This window comes from Hyaena hyaena, unplaced genomic scaffold (assembly GCF_003009895.1).
Source record: "Hyaena hyaena isolate Hyena2069 unplaced genomic scaffold, ASM300989v1 scaffold_21, whole genome shotgun sequence".
NCBI lineage: Eukaryota > Metazoa > Chordata > Mammalia > Carnivora > Hyaenidae > Hyaena > Hyaena hyaena.
Window position 1 is genome coordinate 1,359,380 of NW_024080653.1, and position 12,900 is coordinate 1,372,279.

Here is a 12,900-nt window from a genome sequence, read left to right on the forward strand (position 1 = left end):
GAGCCCTGCGTCGAGCTCTGTGCTGACAGCCAGCTCAGAGCCTGGAGCCTGTGTCGGAGTCTGTGTCTCCCTTTCTCTCTGACCCTCCCCTGCTCACGCTGTGTCTCTCTCTCTCTCCTAGAAATAAATAAAAAATATTTTTTTAAAAAAATGTAACTTTGGGGCGCCTGGGTGGCTCAGTCAGTTAAGCGGTTAAGCATCTGTTTTTGGCTCAGGTCATGGTCTCACGATTTGTGAGTTGGGCCCTGCATCATCAGTACAGAGCCTGGAGCCTGCTCGGATGCTGTGCGCCCCTCTCTCTGCTTCTCTTCCACTTGCACTCTGTGCCTCTCTTTCTCAAAAATAAACAAACATTAAAAACAAAATGAAATAAAATTTAAAAAGCAATGTGACTTTTATTGGTCAACACATGTAACAGTTCATATTTCCTTTGGGCCTTTTTTTGTCTTCTCAGAAGAACTTCCTAGGTCGTCTCCAATTATTTTTCGTTCATTTATTTTAGAATGAACTTGAGAATCATTTTCACAATTGCAAACTGAAATGTCCTCTGAGTAAACTGGTTGAATGGGGGTCTTTCAAAGAGGCTGGGAGGTCACAAGGGGAACCACGCCCACTTGAGGGATGGAGGCAAAGTGTGACCTTGGAAAGCGGGTCTGGAAAGCTGGCCCAGAGGCTTCCCGGTGGAGTCCTAAGTGGCGACCCTGACCCTCCTCCAGGAAGAGGCTCACAGGCAAGAGCTAGGGCTGGGGAGTGGCCAGGCCCCAGGGAGCCCTGAAGAGAAGAGCCCGAAGGCAGGCAAGAAGGAAGTGGTTCTCACAGTTGAGTGACAAAAGCCAGAGGGAAGCTGGCCCTCCAGGGCTGATGGTGTAACGGGCCCAGCACCCAGCCTTGCTCACCCACAGGGACATATCTGTGCTAAACAAATAAATAAGTGCACCAAGGCTAAATCCAGGAAGACAAGGGCGTGGAGGGAGCACCAAAGGGGTGAAATAAGCTGGTGGGTGTGTGTCGCAGAGTAGGGAATCGAGGGGAAAGAGTCAGGTGTGGCTGGTGAGGCAACTGTGAACCTCTCTGCCCTGGGAATCACAGCAACGTAGAGAGCAGAAACACTGGCAGAGATGCAGCTGAGACGAATCGCCGCCCCTCCTGCCCTTCTCTGCACCCAGCCTGGCTTCCCACTCCCCCTGGTCACCTTACCCAGAGCAGGTCCCGGGAGAGGTCTGGGGAGCAGATGGGAGTCTAGCTTTGGGCGCATCTTCCATGCGGTGGTTGACTCCTGCTGGCATCTCCTCCGGGGCCACAATGGCAGAGTGGGAAGTGAGAGCCCTGCGGTGGGGTCGGACAGCTTAGCCTGCTCCCAGCCCCCGCCAGCCGCTAGCAGCCCCTGTGCTGCTTCCGCTAAAGGCCCCTCTGAATAACACGCCATGTGGATTAAGTGACACGGCATATATAAGGGGCCCGGCATGTAACAGGTGCCCCGGGAACGTTCAGCAGTGTTCCCCCCCAGCTCTCCACTGGCCTTTCTGCCTATAAATGGGGTATATTAGGAATTAAATAGGTTTCTGCAGCTACCACTGCTCAGACATGTGTTCTAGATCTCAATACAGCTGGAGTGGAGTGGCCGGCGGTGGGGGAGTGGGAAGGGGGAAGGAATGTGTTCTGAATTCCAAATTGTTGGCTTATCCAGAACCTCTGGAATGCCCTACCTCCTTTCGACTGCCCCTAACCAGTCCCAGATCACTGCCAGCACCTTTAACAGTCTGGCTGGTGCCATCTGGTGAGGTCATTCTTGAAGATCAAGGAAATGAAATCAACCAGGCGGTGAGTCCGAAACATCGAACAGGCTGTTTAAAGACCAGGAGCCGCCAGGTACTAGCTAAGGGGGCATGTGACATTTGTCATATTTCCAGACCAGGAAGGAGGCCTGTGATCTGAGTACCACCAGGTGCCTAGCACCATGCTGGGCCTTTATAATGGCTACTCCTGGAGGCCTCACAATGACCTGTGTGTATGGGAGAGAAGTGGAGGTAATTGGTGCCCCTACAGAAGAGGAAACCAAGCAGGGCGCTTGGGTGGCTCAGTCGGTTAAGTGTCCGACTTTGGCTCAGGTCATGATCGTGCGGTCGGTGGGTTCGAGCCCCGCATCGGGCTCTGTGCTGACAGCCAGCTCAGAGCCTAGAGCCTGTTTCAGATTCTGTGTCTTCTCTCCCTCTGCCCCTCGCCTGCTTGCTCTCTGTCTCTCAAAATAAAATAAAGACATAAAATTTTTTTGAAAAAAAAAAAAAAAAAGAAGAAGAGGAAACCAAGCAACGAGAAGGTGCCAGGCCCAGGCCTAGAAAGCAGATACCGCATTTTCTCTCCAGATGTTGCAGCCTGGTTCACACAGAATCACGCGAATGACCTTCCTGGGACCAGCTAGACACTCCAGGGCCGCGACCAGAGTCCCACATCCTGGCAAGAGGGTGCACCTGGAGGTCCAAACAGCCAGGGTTACTGGAAAGATCCCGAAGAAGTCAGTTTGGCCAGGAGCCTTTCAGATCCCAAAGTGGGATAGTGGGTCAAAGAGGCACCCAGCCATGACCCCGCTGACGGCCAGCCATGCCACAGCCCCTGCGTCGTCCCTGGGCCTGGAGAACTTTGCCTCCCGGACACCAGAGAGCCCTGGCCACTGGCTCTGACACTGGCCACTGGGCAAGAGTCTCTCCCCTGTGCGGATCCAGAGGATGACAGCACTTGAGGGAAATTCTATTCGCTTTTCAAACTCTAGCTCCCGGTCAGCCCGGCTTAGAGGACGCAGGAATTTGCTTCGGATCCCAGGGTCAAGGCCTGGCAGGAAGCCAGCTGAGGAGGCCAGTACAAACGGGCAGACAGATGATTCTTCATGGCTCCAGGGCCTCCAGGGTCAGGGGGCCACTCCCCATCCCTTTACTCCTGACTCAATGCCCCATTCCTGCCCCTGCTGCGACTCTCTCTCGCCCCTTTACTCTCAGCTTCGTTCCAGACTAGACTTCCCGGCGACCCCGGGCAGGCTCTCCAGAAAAACGTGTGAGGAAGTTCAAGAGACATTCCTTCCCTGTATCTGGCTTGTAGCAACAACCGCCCCTTCCCCAGCCTGTTCTCTCCAGGTCCCTTTCTGAGGACGCCGCCCTCCGCTTTCCAGAACCCTGTGCGCGGGGGCCGCTGGGGGGCGCGCAACCCTCGCCAACCCCGCAGCGGCCCCTCAGCCCCCGACGGAGAGGGGCCCTGGGGGTCGAGCGCCGGGTCTCCTCCCCACGCCCGAGGCCGAGCGCAGGAGGTCGCCAGGGGGCGCCCGACACCCACGGCCCTCTCCGCGGCTCCGGGGGCTGGGGGAGGGCCTGGAACCTGCGAGAATGTCCAGGGGACGCACGAAAAGAGAGGAGAGAGGTCAAGGGCAGGTGGATGGGTGCAAATGGAGGAGGGGGCGAGGGGGGCCACTGAAGACAGCAACGTGGAGACCGGGAGAACGCGCACAAATGAGGAAGGCTCGGGAGGGCCGAAGCCGGGGGGTCGGGGCAGGTGCTCGGCACCCCCCTCCCCCTCTCCCCCAGACCGGTCCGCGGAGCAGGGTCCCGGCCAGCGGGCGCGGTGACGTCAGCCACCGGCACCCTCCGCATTTCATTCCCGCGGCTCCTGGCAACCAAGGACGCCGGCGGCCGGGCTGCTCTGGGCCGGGGTGCCTGGCGACCCCCCGGGAGCCGCGCCGCCCCCCGCCCTGCCCCCAGACCGCCCGCTCGCCCGGAGCTCCCCAACCCTCGGCGCGCCTCCGCAGCGCCGAATCCCCCCTCAGCCCGCGTGCTCCCCGCGCCCTGCACCCCCAGCCCCGGCGCGGCCCCGCCCCCGGCACCTCCCCACCCTCGGGCGCGCCCCCGCAGCCCCAATCCCCGGGCGGCCGGCGCGCTCCCGCAGCCACACGCCCCGGAAGGCCGGGCTCCCGCGGGACGCGTGCCCTGAACGTGACTCAGCGCTTTCCGGCGTTTTCCCGGCCGCCCGCGAGCTCGGCAGAGCAGAGACCCCAGTCGAGTGGTGGGCCGCGGCCTCCCACCATCTGGGACCAGGCCCCGGGAGCGCCCCCCAGACGCGCCCTCCCTGTAGGCAGGGTGGATCTTTCGGGCTGGAGGGCAGGTTCAGTCATTTGTGCGTTCATTCAAGGGCGCTGACCTAGAACCACTGTAGGCAGCAGACCGGAAAGGACAGCCGGCCTCCCGGGGCTGGCAGCCTGCGCGGGGTGCGTCCAGCCCCTCTTGCTGGCCAAATAGAACTCTTGGAAACATTTGGGCATTTAGGGTGCACGGCAAGCCGGTGGGATACAGGCCACAGGAAGGAGCCAGGGCTCTGGGCCTGGGCTGTGCCGGCTGGGGAAGCAGCGTCGCAGCCACCTGGGCAGAGCAGGGAGCCCCTGGGAGGCACAGGTGTGTGGCCTGGAATTTGAAGTTGGGAAGAGGGACCCCCGGAAGAAGGTCTAACTAGCCTCACAGCATCTGGGAAGTAGGGAAGGGGTGTCCAGAGAGGACAGTTGAGTTTGGGTTTGGCTGGAAGTGAAGGGAGGGTGGCCTTGGGGACCACGAATCAGCTAAGGGTGGACTGGATTTGGTGAGAAGCTTCTGCGGGGTGGCCCGAGTCAGGGACACAAGTGAGCAGGCCACCTGACCGATCTGGGCGGTAACCAGAGTGGACGTGGGACACGGCAGTGAGGGAAAGTGGCTTTGGTTCTGGTGGTGGGGCACAGAGGGGACTCTACAGCTGTTCGCCAGGGCACAGGGGACACAGAGGAGTCCTGCCTGGAGCTGGCTAAGGGCCAGGTCTTTCCCTGAGGCTGAGGACTGATGGATCCTGCCTCTGTGGTGGGAGACGGGGAGGTCTTCTTCCCTAACCCGATGGCTGCCCTGAGGCAGAGGATTGGATGAGGTGACCCTGCCTTGGGGGTCCCCAGTGCACCTCGGGACCCACCTGCTCTTGCTCTGAGCATTTGGTCTTCTGTTTGTACGTGTCCTTCACACCCGTGGAAGGGTCTTCCCATCTGTCTGAGATCCACTGAACGATGAATGAATGAGCAGAGAGAAGCCAGGGACAGATGTCCCTGTTTCTCAGGGCACATTACCTGCCAGACGCCGCACACGACCACACCTTCAGCTGGGGCTTTTTAATAAGGCCAAGGAGGGGGACTGGGCTGGGAGACAAGGCCGGGGCTCCGAGGGCAGGCGGGACCGACCCGAGCTTTCTCCTGGCTCTGCGCTGTCTTCCCAGCTCGGAGCTCTGGCTGCTGGATGCAGCAGAATTGGAGAATTGGGACACAGCCTGCCCACCCCCTCCATCCGTTCTGCTACGTTCTGCTGAGCACACACCGGAAGCCACTCTGGACCCCTGGCAGGTGCCATGGTGAACGGGGCACCGTCCCTGCACCCCCCAGAGCTCCCCTTGCAGCAGGAGAGGACACAGGCTGTCAGCATGGTGCAATGAAGGGGGCACTCCACCGAGGCAGTGAATGGAGAGGTGGCAAATGTCCCGTTGGGTCCCCTAGCTAACAGAGCCCAAAAGAAGCCAACCTGATCTGTGCTGACATCCTCAGAACTGTTCCTCTCTCTCCGTGCCTCAGTTTCCTCACCTGTAGGTGACACTAGAAGGCTCCTAAGGTCTCCTGCAGACTGAAGGCCTATGCCTCTATGACCGAGGGCCATTCCAGCTGCCCCCAGCCTCCCAACAGAGAAGGCAAACAGACCAGACCGCCCTCTACCCGGTCCCTCCAGGAGCCGGGGCCTGCAGATACCTCAGGCCAGCCTGGGAACCTCGGGTCCGCCAGAGGCCCAGCCAGCTGATGCGGTGGACTCCTAGAGCTCAGGGCCACCTTCCCCAGCCTTCAGCCCAAGACCTTCCTCCAAGCGATCTGAACTCCAGACAGCAGCCGGGAGTGCCGAGGTGGGCAGTCTATGCTGGGAGCGGGGGAAAGGCGGGGGTATGAGGCAGGAAGTGGACACTTGTCCTCGCCTCGAGGCATGCAACAGGCCGCAGAGGTGAAGCCGAGAAAGGGATTGTGTTGGAGGTCACCCCCCAAACTGAGTTCTAGATCCACCAGTTAAAAGGGCTCCAGGTCAAGGGTGGACTGGAGGAGGAGGTGGGCTCCCCAGAAGGCTGGCCAGCTGGAGTCACAGTAAGTTCCAGGGACTCTCGGTCCCGATGCTGCTCCCCTCCCTTAAGGACGTGGCAGTGCTGGTGCTGTCACTGGTTTGGGTTCCAGCCTGGGGACCCTGACATTGCAACCCTTGTCAAGCAGAGGTGCAGAAAGGATTGGTGTCAGTTCTACCAGGAAGTTGTTCTACCAGCTGGGGGAGGGGCACAGCTGGGGACTCAGACCGTGGGAGCCTGACCCTAAGTCATGTGGGGAGTTACCCAAGTGAAGGGAGAGAATGGGAGGGGGTTCTTTCAGGGCAGGGGCGGGGGTAGGAGAGGGAAGGTGGGGGTGGTGACGCTGAGTAACAGGTCAGTGTGACTGGTCCCAGAAGGAGGGGCAGATGGGAAGAGGGGTGGGAGAAGGGGCCAATCTTGGTCATACTCAGAAGGCCTGTCAGTGAGGGGGGTCACTGCGGTGTGCTCAAGGAGAAGCGACATGGCCAGAAGTGCTCCCCAGAAGAGGCGCACTGGCCGCTCACCCTCCCCTGTACTGAGCAAGCTGGGCGGGTTCCCACCTCCTCCCATGCTGCATGTAACTCCTTTCCTCTCTGGTTCACGCGGAATGCCCAGGACTACTCCTCAGGGGCACCTGGTGGCTCAGGAGGTTCAGCATCTGACTCTTGATTTCGGCTCAGGCCATGATCTCACGGTCGTGATATCGAGCCCCCTGTCAGGCTCTGTGCTGAGCATGGAGCCTGCTTGGGCTTCTCTCCCACTCTCTCTCTCTCTCTTAAAAAAAATAGGGGCGCCTGGGTGGCTAAGCTGGTTAAGCGTCTGACTTCAGCTCAGCACGTTATCTCACGGTGACTTCGAGCCCCACATCGGGCTCTCTGTTGGCAGCTCAGAGCCCGGAGCCTGTTTTAGATTCTGTGTCTCCCTCTCTCTCTCTGCCCCTCCCCGGCTCATGTTCTGTTTCTCTCTGTCTCAAAAATAAATAAACACTAAAAAAAAATTTTTTTTTAAAAATGAACTCAGGATAGACCAGTCAAGCATGTCAGGTGCACCACGTGTGTTTGTCTTCTCTTCCTGAGCCCCATCCAAATGAAAGGGGATTAAAAAAAAAATCTATACTACAAAAGCCCCGTCCAAGAATGTTCCCAGCAGCTGTGATCACAGTAGCCGGGCACTGGAAACGGCCCAGCCAGTCATCAGGAGGAGCCTGGATAAACAAGCTGCTAGGATCATCCAATGGAATACTAGTCCCCCCGGAAAAAGGAACAAACCACTGATGGGTGCAACGATATAAGTTTCAAAAATTACACGCTGAGTGAAAGAAGCCAAACACAAAGTACAAACTGTTTGATGCCATTTAGATGAAATTCTAGAATAGGCAAAACTTACCTAAGGTGATAGCAATCAAATTCGTGGTTGGGGGCCTGGGTGGCTCAGTTGGTTCAGCAACCTACTCTTGACCTCGGGTGAGGTCTTTTTTTTTTTTTTCACGTTTATTTATTTATTTGGATAGAGCATGTGCACACACTTACGTGAGCGGAGGAGGGGCAGAGAGAAAGAGAGAGAGAATCGCAAGTAGGCCCCTCACTGTCAGCCCGACATGGGGCTCAATCTCACAGACCATGAGATCATGACCTGAGCTAAAAGCAAGAGTTGGGCACTGAACTGACTGAGCCACCCAGGTGCCCCTTGATCTCAGCTCAGGTCTTGATCTCCGGGTCATGAATTCAAGCTCTGCATTGGGCTTTGCACTGGGTGTGAAGCCTATTTAGTAAATAGGAAGGAAGGAAGGGAGGGAGGGAAGGAGGGAGGGAGAGAGAAAGAAAGAAGGAAAAGAAGGAAGGAAGGATAAAAATTAGTGGTCGTTGTTGGGGTGGGGGGTGGAGAGGCCAGTAAGAGTTGACTAATAAAAGGGCATGAAGCAATTTCTCAGAAAATAAAAAGATAAAGTGATAGAAGGTAAGAGAGAAAGGACGGGACAATTCAATGTTTAAGGTCTGAAAATTTGTCTCAGAAAGAAATCAAAGGGAAAGAAATCATCACATAAAGACTTTGAGACATTGTCTCAGATTAAAGATATCAACGGTGCATTGCAGGTGAATGAAGAAAAGGCCCACAATGAGGGCCCCTGTCATGGACTATCAGCACACCAGGGATAAAGCACGGACCCTACACACTTCTTTAGAGTGGAAACGAATCAAATGCCAAGGTTTAAGATGGAAGGGGCAGCAGATTTCATAGCCACAGCCATGACCATTGCTTCAAGTTTCTGAGAGCGATGTTATACTCAGCCCAACTGGCAATCAGATGTGAGACTTGGCTACAGATATGCATACGTGTTCAAGATCTCAAAAAGTGCAACTCCTGTGCATCCTTTCCAGAAGTTTCTGGAAATAAATCAAACAAAGGGTAGAAGTAGAAACAGGGAATCCTGGACAGGAGAGAAGCAAAAAGAAGCCATAGGATAAGTTTGATTGCAGCTGAGTGGGAAGACAGTGTCTGGGCGGGATGCCTGCAAAAAAGAAAAAAAGACTAAAACTGAGATTCTCTGTTGCACTTGAAATTTCATATTGATACTTATAGGCTCATATACGTGTAAAATGTGCCTGGAAGTCTATATGCTTGGAAGTCTGCAGGAGAAACTGGTAACTGTGATTGCCTCAGAGGAGAGCTGGGTGGCTTGGGGTCAGGACAGAAGGGACATTTGCTTTTCACTGAAGCCCCTTTTTGTATCTTTTTTCAATTTTATAACATGGGTATTTATGGATTATTTTTTTTTATGTTAGCATTTGTTTTTGAGAGAGAGAGACAGAGCATGAGCAGGGGAAGGGGAGAAAGAGAGAGAGAGTGAGAGAGAGAGGGACCTACAGAATCTGAAGCAGCCTCCAGGCTCTGAACTGTTTGTTAGCACAGAGCCCGACGGGGGGGCTTGAACTCACAAACCGTGAGACCATGACCTGAGCTGAAGTCAGACGCTCAACCAACTGAGCCACCCAGGCGCCCCTAATTATGGATTATTTAAAAAGGTATTCACAGGGGACGCCTGGATGGCTCAGTCACTTACTTAAGCATCCTTACTTCGGTTCAGGTCATGATGTCACAGTTCGTGAGTTTCAGCCCTGCATCAGGCTCTCTGCTGTCAGCACAGAGCCTGCTTCGGATCCTCTGTGCCCCTTTCTCTGCCCCTCCCCCACTCCTGCTCTCTCTCCGCTCTCTAAAACATAAATACACATTATTAAAAAATAATAAAAATTAAAAAAGTATTCACAGAGCCATTATTACACTATACATTAATGAACTTAGACTTAAATATTAATTAATTAATTGATTAATTAAAGCCACTGTCTGCAGTGGCATTTTTGCCAAGGCTATTCAGGTGTTTTCCTACCTTTTAACCATCTGCCTCGCCAGTACATTCATTCAATACTTAAAGAAGTTGGGCACTGTCCTCAATCCTGCAAATGTAGGAATGAGCAAGAGAGGCCTGTTGTCTGCCCAGAGGGGTCCAGACGTGTGGGTTCTGAGGCTGAAACTAGAGGCAGGCCCTGGGGGCCACTCTGCCCCACCTTGCCTGCCCCACTGACACGGGCCGTGGCTCACGGTAAGCAAGTTAGAGGGACGAGGGAGGCCTCGTGGGGTGAGGACGGGCTCAGTGCCCAGAGTGAGGCATGAAGGGGGGCAGGGGGGCTGGGGGTGGGAACAGGGCCACAGACAGAGCGGTGGTGGCTTGGCCGGGGGCAGAGGAGACTGGGCAGCCTCTGGGCCTCAGCTCCATCCATCCCCGCCCCGGGCAAACAGCAGCTGGGAGTGCCTCCCTTGTCCTTCAGAGCCCCCCTCCCCCCAACCCGCATCTGAGAGGGTCTGGGGGGGCCTGGGGGGCAGTAGGCTAGCCACCTGCCCTCCCTACTTTCTGGGGCTAGCTTCCTTCAGAGGGAAAGAGGGTCTGGGGCTCAGCCCCAAGCTGCTCAGGGCAGCCTCAGGCTGATGGGGCTGCCGGTGGGGGCAGCTGTGAGAGACCTTGGGCCCTGTCTCTCGGTCCCCCTGGTTAATGTGCACCTGCCTCTCCCTGCTCTGCCACTCAGGCTGGTTGGCTTCTGGGGGACAGTGCCCTCCTGCCGGTCCCGGCCTGTTCTGGACTCTCAGGGAAAGTCCAGGCCCCAGCACGTCTATCAGAGTGGCTCTGACCTGTCCCACCTGGGAGCCACAGACTGGGGCAGACACATGTGCTTCCAGAGGAAAGGGACCCCCTCGGCCCCAGGGGCTGCGCGCATGTCCTTGGCACCGCCAGCAGCGGTGGCCTCACAGAGCCTCCTGCCAAACCCCGGGATGCTCCCCTCCCTTGTCACCTGTGTTTTCCTCCTCATCTCAAAGACCGTGGCAGCAGGACCTGGGGCCACTCTGCCACCCCATTGTCAACGCAGGCCTCCCCTCCATGCCACATCCCCACCCCCGACAGGCCCAGGCCTGTCCAGCGGCGGACCAGCCCGCTGCCCCCTGCCGGGAGTCTAAATACACCTGTTTACCTTTGGGCCTCAGCCCAGGATGAAAGTGCGCCTGACTCATGACCACCTCTCCCCCAGCCCTCCCTCACCTTCCTCCCAGCGCTCCAGCTCACTCTCTTCCTTCCGCAAGTGTGGGTCCCCGGAGTGCGGGTGGGGGCGGGGTAGAGAGACAGTTCTGCCCTCAGCTCTGCAGGGGGCCTGGCCTATTTGCTCCAGGACTGCAGGGAGAGCTGTGCTCAGGATCCGGGGTCTTCCCGACACTAGAGAGTCATTGCGGGGCTGTCCTGTGGAAGAGGATGTGCTGGAGCAGGGCTGGGAGGGGCCCCACGGTCCGAGCTCCCCCCCCCCCATCACATTCCTGGCTGGGAGACCCATGGGGGAACGGGGGCAGGGAAAGGTGGTGCGTCTGGGGACAGAACGCTGGCTCCCTGCTTTGGGAAGGCGCTGTCCCCACAGTCAGGCATGAAGTGGTTCAGGGACTTCTCACCTCAAAGGTGGGGGTCAGAGGAGATGAGGAGCCTGCTCTGAGAGCTTGAGTCAAGGGCGCCAAAGCACACAGCTCAAAAGAGATGGTGCAACGTGTGAGTCTGGTAGCAGGCGACCTGCAAATCTGCATGGGGTCGGCGGTTCGGTTTGGGGGCCACCCGTGAGCACCAGTTTCCTGGCGGAGGCGGTGGCGCTAGGCTTCCATGGGAGTGTCCTTGTTCTAAGGAAATATACACTCGCTCAAGGATTTGGTGTCAACAGGGCATCACGTCTGTGACTTACTGGCACATGGCGTGAAATCTATTTAGATTGGGATTACACTGCATTTATAAATAAATAGTAGGTAAGTGAACATCTGTGTTCAAAAGCCGCCCAGCCAAGGGCCACTGTCCCCACTCCCTGATGCCCCGGCTGAGAGTGTGTGTGAAGCCCGGTGGCCCAGCCCTTCCACTGAAAGCGTCTGGGGACCTTTCAAATTGTCGATGCCTTGGTCCAACCCCACCTGTCAATCTAGAATGTACCTCCAGGGCTGGAGGCTGATCCTGGGGTCACCGGAGAAGCCTGGGGCCCCCTTGTTCCCCTCTTCTGGGGACTGTGGAAAGGCAGGCTGGTGGGGGTGGTGGGGAGAGGGAGGGAGGAGTGGCCTGAGGGGTGCAGGGAGTCTCTGCGCAGGCAGCCCCTTCGGCCTGCTGTGGGGCCGGGGTGGGCTGGCTTCTGGGCTCAGGAAGGCCCCAACCCCCTGGCCCAGCAGTGTGTGAGCCCTCCCGAAATATTTGGAATAATTAGCAAGTGAAAGCCGCAAGTTAGCACAGGGAATGCCAGGTTGGCCTAGAGCCAGACTGGAGAGAAGGGAAAGAAAAGGGCTTCAGGAGAAAGGGGTCCGTGGAGGCTGGGCAAGGTTGTGGGAGACAGTGCCCGTTTGTGCCCCGTGTGTGGGAGGGGGCTGGGGGGAGAGGTGAGCTCCAGGCAAAGCTGGGGGGAGGGGACCGAAAGGTGCCGCCGTGTGTCACCCAAACACGTTTCCCGTGCCTCAGTTTCCCCATTAGGGCTCCGGTAGGCTGGTCCCTGGTGGAGTTGGGCCTGCTGGTGTAAGTGCGGGAGTAGGGTCTGGGCACCCCTGGTGGCCTTCTCCTCCTCAAGCCTGCGTTGGGCCTGGGAGGGAAGGCGCCTGGCTGGGTGAGCACACGCCAGCCTGGGGCCCTCTGGCCTCACACCCTGTCCCTCCAGGAGAGGACCGAGGGAGGGTGATGCTGGAGACAGGCCCAGGCCGGGACCGCAGACTCAGGCCGGCGAGCCCGGGCAGGCCCTCGCGGTCAGGGACATGTGAGCCGAGCTCTGGGCATGCTTGGCCCCTGTGAGTCCCCAGGGCCAGGGAGGGGGCTGCGTCTCCTTTGTCGCCCTTTCCCTGGGGGCTGTGGGTGCAATTCTCCCCATTGCGCAGACAGAGGTGCTGAGGCCCAGGCTGGAGGGGACCCCTGAGGACTGCTTCTCAGCCCCTTTCTCCCTGGGGACATGGAGGTCACGGGAAGTTCATCAAGGGGCACTCTTGAGGCCTTCAGTGCCCCCACATCTTCCTCCCAGCCATTCCCCTCCTCCCAGCCTGGCCCTTGCCTTTTCCTAAGGTTGCAAGCAGGTCCTTTGTCAGATTTTTAATTTTAAAAACTTTATTTTTAAAAATGTTTTATTGTAAATAAGTTTCCATGAAAAAGGTTAAATTGTCCCCACTGGGCAGGAGGGTGGATGTGGGATGCAGACTGAGGGACTCAGGGTAGAG